We start from the raw sequence: 5,127 nt of genomic DNA, 5'->3' as shown, positions 1-5,127 counted from the left end.
ATCATTCAAAACACTGGTGAGGTGCCACCCTCTTTGAATCCCATCACGCTGGTGCTTCTCTTCAAACGTAATCTCTAAAAAAATGTCTAGGCAAGCCATCGTCGAAGAATTGCATAAACCTGCACGCCGCAACTACAAACGTTTAGCTGTGGTAACCAAGGGCATCGATGACCTCTGGCAAAGTGACCTCGTGGAGATGAGTAGCGGCAATCTAAAAAATGTGCATAAATTGAACAAGGGCAACAAGTACCTCCTCACCGTCATAGACACGTTTTCGAAATTCGCATGGGCTCTACCTTTGAAAGCCAAAACGGGGACGTGCGTCACGGAAGCATTCAAGACAATTTTTCGCGAAAACGGCAGACGACCTCGGTTTTTGCAAACAGACAAGGGGAAGGAATTTTACAATGCCGTATTCCAAAAGTTTATTCAAAAACATGGCATTCGACATTATTCAACCTTCAGTCACATCAAAGCCAGCATCGTGGAAAGATTTAATCGAACCTTGAAAACACACATGTGGAAACAATTCACCCTTCGGGGGAATTACAAATGGGTCAACATACTGCCAGAACTCATCGACACCTATAATGAAACGGTACACAGAACGATAGGCATGAAGCCAGCTGGCGTTACGAAATCTGACGAGTCGCGTTTAATTTCTACAGTTTACTGTCCAAAGTACACTCCCACGACTACCAAGAAATCAAAATACAAAATTGGAGACCAGGTGAGGATCAGCAAATTCAAACGCACCTTCGAGAAGGGGTTCACAAAAAATTGGAGCACGGAACTTTTTACGGTGGTTCGAGTTTTACCCGGAAACCGACACACGTATATAATAAAAGATAGTAGCGGCGAGATTTTGAAAGGAAGATTTTACGAGGAGGAACTCTCTAAAACAAAACATCCCGACACGTACCTCATCGAGAAAGTATTGCGTAGAAAAGGCGACAAACTGTTTGTCAAATGGCTGGGACTTCCGGACACGAGTTGGATCAACGCGAACGAAGTGATCTTGTAAGTACGTGGAACGTGGTGAAACGTCTACCGGATTCGGAAAGTCAAACGAAAAAAAAAAACGGTGAGTTGCTTCCCGACAGCATCCGCTGTCTGATCGTAGGTCCTTCGGGGTGTGGGAAAACAACACTGCTCGTGGACAATTTTCTCCTCGCACCGAATTGGTTAGATTGGAAGAACAGACACCTCTACGTATTTTCGAAAAGTCTCGAACAAGCGAAATACAAGCAACTGATAAAACTGTACGATGGTCTGGACATTGCAACGTTCGCTTCGGAAATAAAGCCACTCGACGATTGTCGTGAAAATTCAGTCGTTGTGTTCGACGATGTCATCCTGGAAAATCAAAATGAAATTCGCAATTTTTTCACGCAAGGTCGTCACAAAGGAATAGATTGCTTCTTCCTAGCTCAAACGTTTTCCAAAATTCCAAAACAGTTAGTACGCGACAACGCTAATTTCATATGTTTGTTTCGTCAAGATCACACCAACCTCAAGCACGCGTACGATGACTACGTAGGCGGAGACATGAACTACAATCAATTTTCGGAATGCTGCTCCCACTGTTGGAACAGTGACGATTTCGGATTCGCGACGATCGACATGACTAGGAAACCCAACGACGGAAAATACAGAAACAAAATCAACGACTTTCTAAACGTTGCAACGTTGTGAGAAACGACGTGTATAAATAACGTTATGACGAAACGAAAAATCGAAGACGAAAATCTCAAGTTGCGAAACTACCTCGCGAAACGCTTCAAAGGTTGGAAATCCGAGAATCGCGGATTCTACGAAGAGAAGAAACGTCAAGATCAACCTGTGATCGACGCCATCAGCGATCTAGGTAAAGAAATTAAAGGCGTCACGGAACAAAATAAAAATTTGATCAACGAACTCGTACCACTTGCAGCTAAAAGTTACATCGTACCCACGCCTATTTCGAGCATTCCTTCGACGCCGTTCGAACTAAGAGACGTACCGGCACGGCGTCAAGCCATAAGCAGCACGTCTTCGGATAAAATCGAGTTGGGGCCTTTGGCACGAGACTACCTGAGCACGGGCAAGTTCGACAAGGATGAAGTGTTCGGATTGTATCCGAGTATGGAAACCAACGAGGGTGTGGTTTGGAAGATTGGGAAATCGAAAGTCACCTTCGAAGGCAACGACATTAAAGTTAATTTAGGCGATAAGAATAGTTGGAACAGGTATCCGGGTACGGTGGGACTGTGGGAACTCGTTGCCAAAAAGCAGCCGAAAGATTACACCGACGAAGATTACCAAAGTTACAAGGAAATTTTGATCATGACGGATGCCTTGTACCAGAACAACGATGCCTCGCAGAATAGGGTGAAATCGAGCAGCGGTGAAAAGTACAGGAATCTCATCAAGCCGATTTGGAACCAGGTGAAAACAGGCAGCGGCGTCAAACTCTACAACACCCTGCCCAAAGAATTCGTTTGGGTGGACGACGTGCGCAAGCTCATAGACCGATTGTTGGTTATTGCAGGAGAGGAGAATGCAGGCAATCGTAATTTCTACAACGAGAAGGTGGGAATTGTGGACATGATCAGCGCCAAACTTTCCAACTTCATCGTGAACGACGACAAGGGCATAGGTTACCTCATCAAAATCATCAACACGCTGCCTCCGAGATTCTGGAACGTGGCCGAAGGAAAGGGACTCGTGAACGACATCATCAACAAGTTACCTTTCGAGATGCATTTACCTGGCTACCAGTACTGCGGACCGGGTACCAAACTCGAGAAAAGATTGGAGAGAGGAGACAAGGGCGTGAATCCGTTGGACGCCGCATGCAAAGATCACGACATCGCTTACAACACCACTCGCACCGATCTAGATGCACGTCACGAAGCAGACAGAAAATTAGAGCACGCAGCTTTCGAAAGATTCGTCAGCAGAGACGCATCGCTGGGAGAAAGAGTTGCGGCACTGGGCACCACCATAGCCATGAACACAAAACAAAAACTTGGGTGGGGTATATAAATAACATACAGTAAAAAAAACATCATGTCTGGTATAACCGACTTGCCACACGAACTACTGTGTAAAATATTCAAACATGCAGTAAACGGAGATTGTGAGGATATAAGAAAATTTTTGATCATAGCGAGATCAACGCCGGAATTTCGCATCCCTTGTGAAATGGCTGTCAAGGATTATCTTCGGGAAATTAGCGGCATGAGGTGCGACGATCTCGACACTCTTTTTTCGGCCGCAGGGGAAAAATTAAACAATAGGTTAGATGAACTGCATGAGGCGAGGCAGGGGAGAAGACGATTCACAGATGATTGGCATAAGTCGAAACAAGAGACGGAAGATATCATCACACACATCATCGCATTTTCCGAAGCACAAACTTTCTTCCTCTAACACACACAAAAAAATCTTCGATACAAAAATCTCGTGAAAAAAAAAAATATATATAAAATAACACACATCGTGAAAAAAATAATCTTCAGTGTATATATAAATAACACACATTGTGAAAAAAATTAAATTTCTCTAACACACACACTGAAAATTTCTCTTTAATATGACGACTGAAAAAATGAGTGACCTCCAAGCATTAAAACAAATGCTAAATTTGTCAGTAGAGTATGTAAAAATTCAGGAATTGGAAGTGGACAAACCTTACACGATAACTTCCGGTTCAATTGTTTCTACCCAGTATGGTCCCAAGGCGCGTCTGTTGCTCAACGCACAATACAGTCTATTTTTACCAGATCGATACGCTAACATGTTATCCGACGAGAAGCTAGCTATTTTAATCGAGAACAAAACTCAAATCGTGTACAAGGGTACAAAGGAACTTCTTGGTAAGAAAACAAAGCACGTAATAGAATTTGTGTAAGGGCTCTGCGCGGAGTATATCCTTGAAAAAAAAATTACACGGAACAAAAAAAATCTCAGAACATTTATATATAAATAACATACCGAAAAAAATTACACAAAACAAAAAAAATCTCAGAACATATATATAAATAACATACCGTGAAGATAACATATAGAGCATCAACATGAAGCCCAAGGGTGTCGTGTACCAGATACCTTACTCCAATCTGAAAAATCTAGGTGCCCTCGATGGGTTACTCACCAAGAAACAACGCGAGAAGAAACGTTCTTGCTTGACGAAAGGACACGGAATGAAATTACTTCTCAGCACACCTCAATTGAGACGCTTGCAGCGTTCGCGGAAACAGCAAAAAATTGGAGGTTTCATATTCAGCATCCCAGCCATCCTGGCAGCTTTGGGGGCTGTTGGAAGTTTGGCCGGCGGTAGTGCCGCCATCGCAAAAACCGTCATCGACTCGAAGAAGAACAAGGCCGAGTTGGAAGAACAGAAACGTCACAACCTGGCTATGGAAAAGAAGGGGAAAGGTATGACCAAAAAACAAAAAAGCAACCTCGATGCTTTGAAGAAATATAAAAAAAAGAAAAAGCCCTGTCCAACTTCGATATTGAATCTCTGATCGAACTGTTGGGAATAAAAAACTTCAGGGGTGTTTTCATGTCCGATTCTCTACCCTCTGCTGTGAAGAAAAAAGAGTATGGCGTGGTCAACCTGGACAGTTACAAAAATCCTGGTACACATTGGATATGCTACCTCAAAATTGACGATAACAATGCATTTGTTTTCGATTCGTTCGGTGGCACACCGCCTGCCAGGTTGGTGAAGTATCTCAGTGTTGCCAACCTCTACTACAATGACAAACGCATCCAGGGTTTCACCGATGTTAACTGCGGCCACCTATGCCTTTCTGTTCTCGCATACATGTCTAAAATAAATAACCCGTCGGTGGAACATTTTCAGAAAGCATTGTGGAACCTTAAACACGATGGGCGTGTTCCATCTCACGAGCGAATCTTCGATCCTGAAACTCACGCTGCACGACGACATCGTCTATCCTAAATCCGTAGCTCTGCGTGCATTCTACAGCATGTACCTCATACCTAACGTCACGCAGCACAACAACAAAATTAGCGTCGGAAGCGAACACATTGTCGTCACGCCAGGTCAATACAATCTTTCCACTTTGCAAGCTCAGTTACCCAAAGGCACGTATCTTTCTCAAAATTCGGTCA

This window comes from Lepisma saccharinum, chromosome 17 (assembly GCF_977018435.1).
Source record: "Lepisma saccharinum chromosome 17, izLepSacc3.1, whole genome shotgun sequence".
Taxonomy (NCBI): Eukaryota; Metazoa; Arthropoda; class Insecta; order Zygentoma; family Lepismatidae; genus Lepisma; species Lepisma saccharinum.
This window is presented reverse-complemented; position numbering follows the sequence as displayed.